Below are 14,525 nucleotides of genomic sequence, written 5' to 3'. Positions count from 1 at the left end.
AACTTTAAAGGAGTTTTCATTACTATAAAATCATTTATAAACCATAACTTGGAATTAAGACACAGTGAAATGCTTAATGTTTTCCAGGAAGTTTAGACTTTTTAACCACCAAAAATAAATGCCTAAGCATTACTTTTACTATAAATCATTTTAAGCATCTGTAAGGCCACAGGCATGCTAATGCACAAATAGTTTGAAAGAAAAGGTTAAACATTTAAAATGCCACAAAGATTGGAAGAAATTGAAGGATCAAATTTTAAGACATAAATGTAAAAAAGGAAATCACAAGTTCTGGAAGAAAATATGGATGCATTCCTTTTTAACCTTGGAGTAGTGAAGACTTATCTAACTATATTTCAAAACCCAGAAACATAAAAGAAAAAATTGTATCACCATACAACAGTGAAAAGTTTTGCATGAAAAAAGTTTTGCATAAAAAAAACACAAAATCATAAACAATCCAAAAAATTTGCAACTCACATCACAAATAAAGGGCTAATCTCCCTATAGAGAACTCCTGAAATCAAGAAGGAAAAGATCAATGACCTAACAAAAACAGAGGATGTAAGAGTTCACAGAAGGGAAAAAATAAAATGTCCCTTGCAGTAGATCGAATGTCCCCCCAAACTCTTTGAAGCTTAATCCCCACTGTAACCGGTGAGAGTGGGAAATCCTATTATGATAATTGAAAGGTGGGGCCTTGAGAAGGTGATTAGATTGTGAGGACTACACCCAAGTAAATGGATTAATCCATTGATAGTTTAATGGTGGTCATGAGCATGGTTCTGTGGGTTTTAAAAGGCGAAGGAGAGAGGAGTTAAGTTAGCTCTCCCTCTGCTCTGCCATTCTCACCATGTGACACCCTGCGCCACTATAAAATTACCACCAAGAACAAGGCTCTCACCAGATGTGTTCCCTGGACTTTGGACTTCCCAGCCTCCCAAACTGTAAGCAATAAATATTGTTTCTTTACAAATTACCTAGTCCCAGGTATTTTATTATAAGCAACAGAAAGGGACTAATACACCCCTTAAACCTATGAAACCTTTTTCAGTTGGTTATGTCCCTTTGATATAGCCCACTTATTGTTTTTGAGTACTTCCTTACTTTCCAGCACTACAAGATGCACCAGGTTCTTACTGTATTTCTATTTCCTGCCTCAGTCCTAGAATCAGTCATTTCTCCAAGGAGGTCTGGTTCTTTTTACTGGAGGATGGTATTAAAAACCAAGATCTGTGCACTAGATTTTCTCATTGCTACTGGGTGTTACTGCTTCTAGGCCCTCTCAGCTGACAGAGCAGAGAAATATATGACCTACATATCCTCATTCTCAGAATCTAAACCACACATTCACTTGTACAATATGTTATATGTATGATGTTATTTATTTGGCATTGTAACAGCATAAGACAGGAAACAACCCAAGTGTCCACACAGGATCAAGTAACTAAACTATGGTATACCCATACAGTGAAATACTATGTAGCTATTAAAAGTAAAGATCTTTACCTAGACATGGAAAGATCTCCAGAATAAAATATACATTTGTTTTGTTTTGCAAAAAAGAAACACTGAAAACATAAATAGGATGCTAAAAAAAATGTTTATCTATAAAAAGTCTGGGAGGAAAACAGGAAGGAGGCAGCAAGGGAGTCCGAAAAAAGACTTCGCTACATATATTTCTCTTAAAAAATTAAGTTTATCTTATCTATTCAAAAAAATAAGTTTAATTCTTAAAAAGGACTTAAAATGCCTATTAAAGAAGGAGTTGAAGGATTCAAATACTAAAAAAGGGAAAAAAAAGATATTAATTTCAAAAGAGTAAATACTATGAGACAAGGTAGCTATAAGGGACAATCATGTACCAAAAAATTATTTGTAAACTTCAGTAAAACGGAGATATTTCATGTCAATCTCAGTTGAATTTAAAGTATTAAAATGCACTACAGCTGCTAAAATTAGCCTATTCTCATAACCTAGCCTAAATGAATTACTATTAAGTGGATAGTCATTGTATGATCACCTACATTAGCAGGGAAATAAAGTCTAAAGAATTGCAAAATCATTTGTAGAGACACAATTAATATTTGTATTCTTGATTATAAGATATGCTCATGTTTATAGTTAAATGAAAGGTTATACCATTTTTACATTTTCTAAATCTACTATTTATATTGCTTATTTCTCCCAAAATGGTGAAACCAATTTCTAACATATAGGAACATTTCTTTATTGGAAGATAAAAATAGCAGAAGTTTTGAGAATTAAACACACATTTCCAAGTGCTCCTAAAACACAGTAAAACAATTTTCATGTCTCTGAGGTAAACCAAACTAGAAAAAAAAAAAGGCACAAGTAGCTCTTTTTAGCGTTTCCAATATGTGGAAGCAACGCTTTGAGGCTGCTTCTGAAACATCAACTTATCACAAAAGGTTGTCCATTCAGCTTTCAAAACTTTCCCAATGGCTTTACTGTAGAAAAATTACACTCTGCGCCAAAAAAATGTTTAACAGCTCAATTCTGTAGATGAATAAAATCAAAATTCCTTAATGGACTATCTCCCCCCTTTGATCGCACTCCTACCACTACCTCCATATGCAACCTTTATTTATTTATTTTTACCACAAAGAAATAATCACGAAGCTGGGAGAGAATAACAGTATTTTAAAAGGAATGTAAAATCTTTCCTCATATCCTTTTTACTTGCTCTTTTAAACTAGGAAGTGCTTCTCTTCTCTTCTCTCTATTTGTAAAACTAATATCTTTAGCATCACCTCCTCTGAGAAATCTACCTATTACCCTCAGCTATCTGTCACTCCGTCCTTCATGATAACCATTAAGTTCACCTTTGGTGATAACACAACTAACCTGATAAAATCTATCATAAGCTACCTAATCTTTTATTGAGATGCTCTTTACATGGTACAAACTGGACAATGAGTAAGAGGAAGTCTATTCTAGTTCCTGACACAATTCGTAGACATATTGACAAATCTAGTGTTCAAGTTTTATAGTAGGGAGACCAGTTTTGAAGAAAAAATAAGAAACGTCTATTATAGGGAACTGAAAGGGCCAGCTGCAATTTTCCTCCCATAAATTTTCTTTACTATCACACTTAGGTCTACCTTTTTTTTTTTTTTTTTTTTTTTTGGCCTGCCATCTATAAAAGTAAAATAAAAATATAATATAAGAATATCAAAATTATCAGGAGAAAAAAATTCAACATTGTGCCATACCAGACATTAAGCCATATTATAAAGTGCTAATAATTAAAATAAGCTAGGATGAGTATGAAAATAGATGGATCACCAAAACAAATTATCTCAGATTTTTTAAAATTATATGTAACAATTTGATATAAAACAAAGAAAATATTCCAAAAAAAAAAAAAAAAAAAAAAGAGCAGCAGCAGCTGTCCTGATTCAAGCAATGCTAAAAGTCTCCTTAGCAATTTGGGAGGAAAACCCAACATCTCAGCAAAGAAATTCAAACACAAGTAATAATATCCTTCTACAAAGCAACCATCAAAAGCAAATATTAGTATCACTAAAAATATACACAACACAATACTAGTAGTAGTACAACAGGCAATACCAGAAAAATGGTTCATAGGCTTTGATTTGGGAATTCCATTTCTGGATGACCCTAAGGGAATGTAAAATGGGAGAGGGGAGTGTCACATGTTCAAGTTTGTCACAGTACAATTTAAAATAGTAAAAAATGAAAAGTAATAATTATCATATACTATAAAATGGTTAAACCTCTTTTGATGAACTGATGCAAATGCTAAAAATGACTGCCATAAGATTCGGTACCTTAAAAAAAACTTATACTACCTTATAAAAAGTACCTTAAACAAAAATACAAAGCTCTATATATGAAAAAAGGACAAAGGGAATATGTGAAAATCATAACCACTGCCTTAGGGAATACAGACTGTCTATTTTCTACATTATTATACTTTTTCACATTTAAAAACTAAATTTCAAAAACATAATAACTGAGACCATACAGACAGAAAACAGTAAGACATTGATAAGAAACAAACTAAAAGAGTAAGACAAAAACATCCAGTAAAGGGATAAAAAATAAATTAAATAATCGGAACAGAAAACATTTATACATAAACTTAAGAAAACCCCCAAACCTGGCAAAACTAGAAGGTTCCAAGTAGAATTAAAAGGGAGGAAATAATAAGATGGAATAATGGAAAGTTTTTATCACTTTGCCTTTTACTTTAAATTTAATTTATGAGTGGTTCCTTCCTTTAACACTGTGTTAAACCCTAGAACGGTGTTTCTAAGACTCCAGGACCCATCAAGAATTAACTGGAACATTAAAAATCTAAACCCAGAGATTCTGATTCGGGTAGAAAAAAACAGGAAAAACACCAATATCCCAGCAATCAAAGAAATTCAAATATTGAATTCAAATGTTGGACTGGGACAGAGCTTGAGACTGTACACACACACACACACACATTTTAAGCTTTTTTTTTTCTTCTTTTCTTTCTTTTCTTTTATTTTATTTTTTACATCAAGAAGAGTGCTTCTGAAGTTCAGGTTAAGACCACTGACCTAGAAGAACATATAATAATACACAATAATATAATAAATAGTAAGCATTCAAGCAGATTTTATGACATAGATTATAATGCAGTGTCAGTTTCTTCTTTCTATGGTAAGTTTTATGAACAATTATTCTATTTTGATGTCAGAAAAACTTGAGAGTCACACAGACGAGTGATTAACAAGGAAAGAAATTACTGCCTAGACTGTTAAGACTTCAAATGAGCAGTAAAGCACAGGCCTAAATAAGGGGAACAGAACAAGGCAAATGGTTAAAAGAAAAATTTGGTTAGCCCTAAGAAAAAGTTTATCAACGTGCTTACACACACACAAAGGAAGATTATGACCTCTTTACTCCTAATGTTCATTAGATAAGAAACAACAATGAATATCCTAGATTATTTAGTCCACTGGTCTGTCCATACCCACCCTCCAATACATGAAGGTCACAACATATACCCATTAGTAAGTATCTAACCCACTTCCACAGTGATTCTCAAATTGGGTGGGAGTAGAAAGACTTATTAGAAAATCCAGGAGGTCTGCATGGTTTAAAAAGCCAAAGACATGATTTTGATTCAATTATCCTTATGAATCACTGATTCAGACATTCACCAACCTGAAGGAATGGATCAGTTAAACAAGTTTATTACCATTACCAATAGTTCTTTTAAGTAAATAAAGAATAATAACAACAAAAATAATCACTAACTGTAAGTGCTCACTAGGTGCAAGATACTTTGCAGGGCTTTACATGCATTATTTCACTTAATTCCACAGCCCTATCAAGTAAGGTTCTGTTATTTCCCAATCTTATAAAAGAAAATGACCTTTAAAAGTTTACTAACTCATGATCACAGTCATCAGTTATTACTGAAGTAGTCTTTACAGAAAAAAAAATGAAAACATATAACCAATTCTAAACTTTATATAATAGAAACTTGAGTTGCAAATGTTTTCCAAAACTTCTAAAATAAATGTTTCAAATATTTACGAGCTTCTTTTTTTTTTTTTTTCCTTAATTTTATTTCGTCGATATACAATGTGGTTGATTATTGTGGCCCATTACCGAAACCCCCCTCCCTCCTCCCTCTCCCCCCTCCCACCCAACAATGTCCTTTCTGTTTGCTTCTCGTATCAACTTCAAGGAATTGTAGTTGTTGTACCTTCTTCCACACACACCACCCCCCCCCGGTTTGTGTGTGTGTGTGTGTGAGTTTATTTATTTATTTTTAGCTCCCACCAATAAGTGAGAACATGTGGTATTTCTCTTTCTGTGCCTGACTCGTTTCACTTAATATAATTCTCTCAAGGTCCATCCATGTTGTTGCAAATGGCAGTATTTCATTCGTTTTTATAGCTGAGTAGTATTCCATTGTGTAGATAAACCACATTTTCCATATCCACTCATCCGATGATGGACATTTGGGCTGGTTCCAACTCTTGGCTATTGTAAAGAGTGCTGCGATGAACATTGGGGAACAGGTATACCTTCGACTTGATGATTTCCATTCCTCTGGGTATATTCCCAGCAGTGGGATAGCTGGGTCGTATGGTAGATCTATCTGCAATTGTTTGAGGAACCTCCATACCATTTTCCATAGAGGCTGCACCATTTTGCAGTCCCACCAACAATGTATAAGAGTTCCTTTTTCTCCGCAACCTCTCCAGCATTTATCGTTCAGAGTCTTTTGGATTTTAGCCATCCTAACTGGGGTGAGATGGTATCTCAGTATAGTTTTGATTTGCATTTCCCGGATGCTGAGTGATGTTGAGCATTTTTTCATATGTCTGTTGGCCATTTGTATATCTACTAGCTTCTTTTGGAAAAAAAGGGATCAGAGGAAAATGGAAATCCAAATAACAAGACTATCTGGAGAAGGGAGAGATCTACAAGAATTCATGCTCACAAACTTATGGGCAAAAATTATTACAAAATACAATGATGACTCCACTGCTTCTGAAATTATAGACATAGGTAAATAAATTATGACCTCAAAAATTTAGCTAGTATAAAAATTTTAATGTCTTATGACCATATAATGAATGAGTTGAGGAATTTGAAAAAGCACCAAATTTCACAAATTGTAAAAATTCATTTCTTTTTTTTGTTTTGGCAGCTGGCTGGTATGGGAACTCGAACTCTTGACTTTGGTGTTATAAGACTGTGTTCTAACCAACTGAGCTAACCGGCCAACCCAAAAGTTCATTTTTAAGTGTCACATTTCAAACAAGAGATGTTACCATGCCATAATCTCTGATTTCTAAAATAAATCTATTACTTACAATAACACACCTACTACAGCAGAGGTATAATTTAAAACTCAATTTTTAAAAAGGCTTTAATTTAAAAAGTAGACTATAAAACAGTTTTTATTTAATTACAGTCATTCTATTGAAAAACAAAGCTTATGGACAACTCTACACAAACTATCAGGGTAGCAGGAATGACATTAAATGCACTGTTCAATCCTTTGAGTGCAATTCTTCACTTTACTTCAGAAAGCGCATTTATGTCTAGTACTACATAGTTAAACAGCTGAATTTCATCAGAGATGACATTTTCTCATTTAAACCAAATTTTACTCTATTGATATTGACCAATGTTTTTAGACCTTTAAAAATCAGTATTTTCTTTAAATACAAATACTATAATTTTATATTTCCAATTTGTCTAAAAGATGTCAATCTTTGAAGGCTACATCCTTTTTCTCTCCATTTTCACTAACAAGTTAGTACAGCTCACATGTAATTTAAAAGTCTCAATAATGCCAAATTACTGCACCTCCAAGTTGTCCTACAAACTCCTAGATTTTTCTCACACAAATACTCTCTCACAAATACCGCCAACATCACGTAGCTCCAACATTCAAAACCTTTCATGGCTTTTTATTTTCTACTATATCAGAATTTATTCTTGACTGTTTCTAAGCCATGACTACTCTGACCCTAACTTACTAATTAAGTGTTGTCTCCCTTAATCCTATCACTTCATTCAATTAATACGTAATATGGAGGGAATAGAGAAATGAAAAAAAACCATGGTCATTCAGGAGCACAAAGCCAGCCAAAAGGGGGAGAGACTTGCAAATAATTAACTACAATATAATGTATTAAGTAATGTAGTAGAAATAAATGCTATATAGCAGAACCACCACAACTCTGCCAGAGTGGAATAAGAAACACTTCAGAGGAAGTGACATCTGGCCTCATAATGAGAATTTCAGAATTTCTCTTCGAGTAAGTGTCACAGTATTGTAGTATCAACACACTGATTTCCTCCTCTTTGTATTCTAGCAATTCCCATAGTGCCTAGTCCAGAGGTGACAGGTACTTCAGACATGGATGGATGGATGGATGGATGGATGGATGGATGGATGGATGGAAGGAAGGAAGGAAGGAAGGATGGAAAGAAGTGAGGGAGGGAGAGAGGGAAGAAAAGATAGAACACATCAATAAATATAGAGAAAGAATGAATAATGGTTAGATTAAAATGGGGCAAAACTGGAAGTAGTAATTCAGATGAGACATTCCAAAACTCTGACATAAGAAAGTGGCACAGGAAAAAATAAGTCTAAAAGATACTTATGAATTAAAATTAACAGGATTTGGTGTGACTGACTGGACTAGGGACAAGGGAGCATAAGTGACTAAGCTGACTGTAGAGCCACTCACTGTGATTGAGAATGGTGGTAGGTGATAAAAGAGTTCAGTTTAAGTAAGTGAGCATTAAGAGGTAATAAGCTTGGAGGTAGCTGGAATGGACTCAGAAAAATATGTCTGGATTAGAAATAAGAGGTGGAAATCACTAGCATACAGATGATGAAACAAAGCCCTAAATATACATGAGACTGCCCAAGGAACACATACAACATGAGAAGAGGACCATGGACACAACATCCAACCAACCAATACTGCTGTTATTTCACATTACAATAATGCCACATTAAATTATACTTTTACAACATATGCAATGACTAATACAATGCTGAGGACACAACAAATGCTTTAAAAAATACTTCCTGGCTGCACACCTGAATTAATTGAAAAATGAAATTTATTAAGTCAAATTGAGCCATAAATAAAATATCATGTCTTGTTCTTTAAATTGTGAATAAGAAATATCTATATTAACAGTATTAATTTGCAATTTGTATATAATAAGGGTTAATTTTGAATATAAAGTTATAAAAGTGTAGAATCTCTTCAGATATTTCCATTTTTCAGTGGCATAAAGCCACATAATAAAAACATAAGTTCAAAATTTATACCTTACTTAATTAAAATAAGAAATACCAAAACCAAAAACCAATAGGCATATACATACATGTACATTTAATGTATATGTATCACACATATATAATTTATCTCAGTTGGTTAGACCATGATGCTGATAACACCAAGGTCCAGCATTTGATCCCTATACCAGCCAGCCACCAAAAAAAAAAAAAAAAAAGATAAAATTTATCTACTTTAAGGTAAAATTTTCACCCAATACTAAAGCTACCTACACAGCATCACGCATCTGGACTGTCCTCCCTTTGATGGCATCCCCTCAAATAATGAAAACCAACTTTAACACATGTAAAACCAAAATAAATAAGGAAACATATAAGTAAAAATAAATAAATAAATAAGAAAATAAAAGTACTTGTATCACAATGCCAAGTAAGATTTTTTTCTCTTTCAGCATCCGTATTCATTTCACTTTATGCACAAAGAACTCTTGATAAAAATCCATGGTTAAAAATAAATCTACAAATATTTTAAATATCTTTTAGCACTTTGATTTTCATTCATCTGGAGTGATAAACATGTCCTACCTTACACATTTTGTATAGTTCAATTCAAACTAAAAAAATTAATTCAGTGGAGTTAATTCTAATTTGGATGAGCTTTTCTAATTTACCACTGTTTACAGAGCATAGACACTAACACTGACTTTATAACATCCCATCTCTGTGGAAGCAGTGCTTCATGGTGGTTTGCATACCTAAACTGGAATGTTAGCCTCACCATAGTGGTAGGACTCTGGAGACAATTACTTATTTTAAGGTCATTGTTTCCTCATTTGAAAATACACAGTACCTATATGATGGGTTTATTGTGAGGATTTAACAAAATAACATCTAGCATAGTGTCTAGCAGAGGAGGTAATTAATTAACATTAATTTCTTTCACATTGTTTATGTTATGGACTGAATGTTTGTGTGCCCCCAAAATTATATGTTGAAGCCCTAACCTCTCAGTGTGATGATTACTGGAGGTGGGCCTCTGGGAGGTAATTAAATTTACATTAGCTCCTGAGAGTGGGCATCAGTGAAGGGATTTATGCCCTTATAAAAGGAGAAAGAGAGAAAGATATCTCTCTTCCTCCTTCCCCTGACCTTGCCCCTCCTCATGGGCAGGCATGGAGGAAAGGCCATGATAGCACACAGCAAGAAGGCAGCAGAGAAGGCAGATGTATACAAGCCAGGAAGAGGGCCCTCACCAGAACCAGACCAAGCTAGACTCCAGATTTCCAGACTCCAGAACTGTGAGAGAATATATGTTTGTTTTTTAAGCCATCCAGTGTATGGTATTTTATCATGGCAGCTGAGAAGACTATGATAGGTTATATCAAAAAAATATTTTAAAAAGGAGACTTTGGAGAGCAAGATAATTTTCACCTCATCCCAATATGCCACAGAGCTGTAAATGTACCTCCTCAAACACAGTATTCAGTATGGTATGTTACTGCAGAACATAATAACATTATTTATTAGATTTACTGGTAGATGTCTACTGATTTTCCAAGGTGGAAAACAGGGAAAGGAAAACAGGCAAGGAAAGTAAGCCACATTCAGATATATTCAATACATTTTTCTGGCCCTTGGCAATTCCTCTTTCCAGGTTAATATTACACAGATTTAAAAGTAACTGCAGTAACTATACTGGGAGCAAAATAATGACAACGAATCCATTTATGGTAATAAGAATTCTTAAAAGCCAGTCTAACTGGTCCTCTCCCCGTGAGTTCAAAGAAATTGCCAACATCATAGGTTGAATGATAGGGAGCTATACCAGATGCCATAACCTATTGTTTATCTTCAGGAATTAAAATACAAAATGCCGTAATCACTTTACAAAATACACTTTAAATAACTATTTCCTACTTAAAACTTTAGGCAAAATTACCCATCAAAATTCAAAAGAACCTAAAACTATTCTTTCCCATGTATGAGAGGAGAGACAATTTTTAAAATGGAGAATGTTTTTTATAAGCTGGATTTAACATATAATTTTTTTTTTTTACAGATACAACAAATTCATTAAGTAATTATCCAACCTGGAAGTATAAAAGCAATATAAAAGAACTCCGGGACATGACACTGTAATTTTATAAAGACTAGGGAAGAGCAATAAAGACTTGAAATGTAAAACCTTACAAATAGCATTGTTAGACAATAACAAAGAAAATAGTAAGGCAAAAATTTGTGTTCACGGATAACTTTTTTAATATTAAGAAAGAATAACATCTTTACTTTTGAATATAGCTTCCATATTGAATATAGTTACTATAGTTTCCATTGTTCATAATAAAATATTTGCATTGTTTTTAAGTTAGTATTATCATACCAATAGAAAGAAGCAAAATATTAATGAAAATAAAGGGGAAAAAACAAGCCTTGACAGAGCAAAGAAAATGATTTTATACGCCATTTCTTTCCACCATAATTGTAGGATTGAACCAGTATCTGAAAACAAAATATATCAACAAACATATATGTTAAAATATTCTTAGTCAACACAACTATCCTGAGCTACAGAGCAAGTAAATTTAAATTTCTGTATTTTTTTAAAACCAGTGACTTACTGGTGTACAAAGCTACCATATCATTGAATCAATTCCTCCTATTTCATCTTTCCTTACATTGTATCTCTTTCTTTTTTCTTTCTGGTAACCAGAGTACATATGCCAGGCTGCTCTATTTTACATACCTAAAACTAAAAGTTACTTTTTTGGGCCTGAATCAAAGGATGAGAATAAATCACACATTTTATAGAAGCTTCTTTTAGTAAAAGGCAAATTAACAAGACTTTAATTCTATATTTACTTTTTCTCTGATTGTAAAAGTAACTTGAAAATTTGTAAAATACAGAAAGAAAAAAATTTTTTTCCACCAATAAATCCCATCATCCAGAAACCTTTACTAACTTTTTTGTAGATTTCCTTCCAGTGACACTTACATCTCAATTATCTAATTAGACACTAATAAACATTCAGGAAAAAAAAATCAACATATCCTCAATATGACTTCTCAATAAATATTATATAAAACATCAATTATTAATGATATGACCTGTTAATTTCACAGAGGTCTCTAAAATGTTTGAAGTGGTGCTGTGGGGTAGGAAGTCCCATAATTCAGAGACTGGTCCCTAAACTGACATCTCTTTCACGAACAATTTTTATAGTGTCAACACTTTAATGGCATCAAGCAGCAAGAAATGACTGTGTTATCAACATTAATGTCCTTAATCAAACAGGCTTTACTTTTATTTTCTTTCCATCCAAATTTCAATAAGGTTTTTATTGTCATTGTAAAAATAATCAAATAATAACATATAATTGCACAGTAGTTTTAAAGAAGGTAAAATTCAAAGACTGAGCATTTTTTTTCAAAGTCCATCATTCAAACTGTTAGTGCTTCTGGCCTATGAGATGGCTTACCAGATAAAAGGATAACACTCTTTGTATTCCAATATTCTCTCTCATAACATTAAAAAAAAAAAAAGAATATTCCTTAAATATAGCCACTTTTTTTCTTTTGTTTCAACTAACTGTTTATGGAAGTATGCAGTTACTAGAATTACAAAGACTGAAATGACTTCATAAACAAAGCAACATCCCAACCTCTAATAAATAAGCCAACTCCTTACACTCATAAAAGAAAAAAACAAAACCAATGATTATACCACTAGCAAACTTTTTTTCTTCAAATTTAGCTTAGCCTTATTTCTAACTTCAAGGGAGGCTTTGGTCTACTTGGGGCATCAAAGGTCTTAAACTCCAATTCATTTTCTTCTGCCCAATGGTTAACAAAGTTAAGTGTAACACAGTAACTCCGATTTGTTACTTTGATCTTCTTACACAAACACCTTTTAAAAAAGAAATCCTTCAACAAAGACTCAAAAAAGAAACAGCAAAGTTTGAGAAAAGAATTGCCTGTCTTTAAGTCAAGCATTTCCTGGTAAGTGACAGAAGGTCTGGCTGCCAGGAATACACTTTGCTGGCCCTAGGAATGGCCAAGACTCAAAACAAAATTTGCCACTTCTGTATCTAGAAAGTAACATGTTATGACCTGATATTAATTTGGCCAAGAGGTGATAAAACATGACCAACGACGTGTCTTCGGTGAACATATTAATATAAAGAAGGAGCGCCACGGATTTCAGCTCACTGCTTTTGCCATTTTTGCAGAAGAAAAGCTAATTGTTAATGGCCATGTGACATTATATATCCCAGAAAGGAAAGGGTGGGAGGAAGAGAGGAGCTCAAGGCAGTTCAGGGTCAGAACAAGCTCAGGCATCCTGTCATTAGCAAACGTTCCCCAAGATGAAGGCAAAATGCTGCTTAGCCGAAAAGGAGTGGGTGAAAAGAAGGGGGAGAACGAGGGGAAAACCACAGGAGTCAATGTGGCAGTGTGGGGGTGATGGAAGGGAGGAAATCTGGAGCTCTCCAGCTGAGCTGAGGAGCAAAAGCATCGGGCACAAAAATGCTCAAAAAAACAAGTGCGACGGAGACAACACTCGGCATCTCCCTCCCCCCGTTTCCCCCTCCCCATCGGTTTTTCAGGTTTCCCACATTCCCTCCACCTCCAACTGCTGACCCACACTCAGGGGTGTGACCCACCAGCAGAAGGCTGCCCTGATCTTTGTCTCGGCCCGCTCCCCACGCGAGGGCTCCTCCTCCCCCGCGCTCCCCGCCGAGCACAGCCCCGGCGTCTCCAAGGAGCTGCGAGCGCCTCGGCCGCCGCCCGCTCGCCCACCTCTCGCGGACCCGCGCCCCTTCCTTCCCCTCTCGGGCAGCGCCGCTCGCGCCTCCAGCTCCACCCCCGCTGAGGAGACCTTTGTGTCTCGGGGGACTTTCTGCCTCTTCCCCTCCTCCGCCTCTCGGTGAGACCGGCCTCCCCCGGAGACCAAAGCGGTAGCCAGCAGCGGAGGCGGCGGCGGCTAGAGGCGCCTCCCGGGAAGGGGCCCGGCAGACACCTACAGCCCACCTCACCCCCGGAAATGCCTGGGCGACCCGGGGTCCGCGCTGGATCGGAGGGGTGACAGGCACACGAGAGTCCCCGGCACCGCGCCTCCTCTCTCAACTTCCCGGCCGGGCCTGAGCCTCCCACGCCCCCACCGGCCCCCCGCCCCCGGTCCCACGCACCCTCCCGGGCTCTCGTAGGCCGGGCAGTGGAGGACACGCAGCGCGGTCGCCCGCCGCCAACTCACCAGCAAGTGCGGGGGCCGCGTCCCGAGGCGAGGCGCGGAGGGAAAGCGGCTCCGCCGACGCCAGCGGCGACCGGATGCAGGTCCGCGTCCCAGGGGCCAGCAGAGCCGAGACGCCTCCGAGGCGCAGGCCTCCGCCGCCGCAGCCGCCTTCCGGATCTCGCCGAGAGTCCGGAGCGTCCGGGAGGGGCCGCGGGTGCCTCACGCGCTGCCAAGCCCCCTGGTCAACATGGCTCCCGGGCTGCCGAGCCGCGCGGGCGGCCCACTAATCCCCTCGCAGAAGCGGGGACGGGAGCGAGACGGGCAGCGCGGCCGGGTGCGGGCTGCCGCTTCTTCCAGGCTCAGTCAGCAGCCGGACCGTGGGGAACTGCGGAGACCGCGGGCGGCCGCCTTCGCTCCCTGCGTGTGCGTCGCTTTCTCACTCGGCGGCTGCGGATTGACGCCTCCGCCTGTTCCCCGGAGGGGAGCGAGCGA

The 14,525-nt window shown here is 36.8% G+C and overlaps 1 protein-coding gene across 1 annotated transcript in view; it reads right to left on the bottom strand.

The window, feature by feature from the left end:
* Positions 1-14,274, bottom strand: part of CDK17 (cyclin dependent kinase 17) — a 104,393-nt gene extending 90,119 nt beyond the window's left edge. The window contains exon 1 of the mRNA XM_063074595.1: positions 14,055-14,274. The gene's annotated coding sequence lies outside the window, so the exon portion shown is untranslated. The remainder of the gene's footprint in view (positions 1-14,054) is intronic.
* Positions 14,275-14,525: the final 251 nt, after the last annotated feature.

Source organism: Cynocephalus volans, chromosome 12 (genome assembly GCF_027409185.1).
Source record: "Cynocephalus volans isolate mCynVol1 chromosome 12, mCynVol1.pri, whole genome shotgun sequence".
Lineage (NCBI taxonomy): Eukaryota > Metazoa > Chordata > Mammalia > Dermoptera > Cynocephalidae > Cynocephalus > Cynocephalus volans.
The sequence above is the reverse complement of the archived record's forward strand: the minus strand, read 5'-3'. Positions and strand labels throughout refer to the sequence as shown.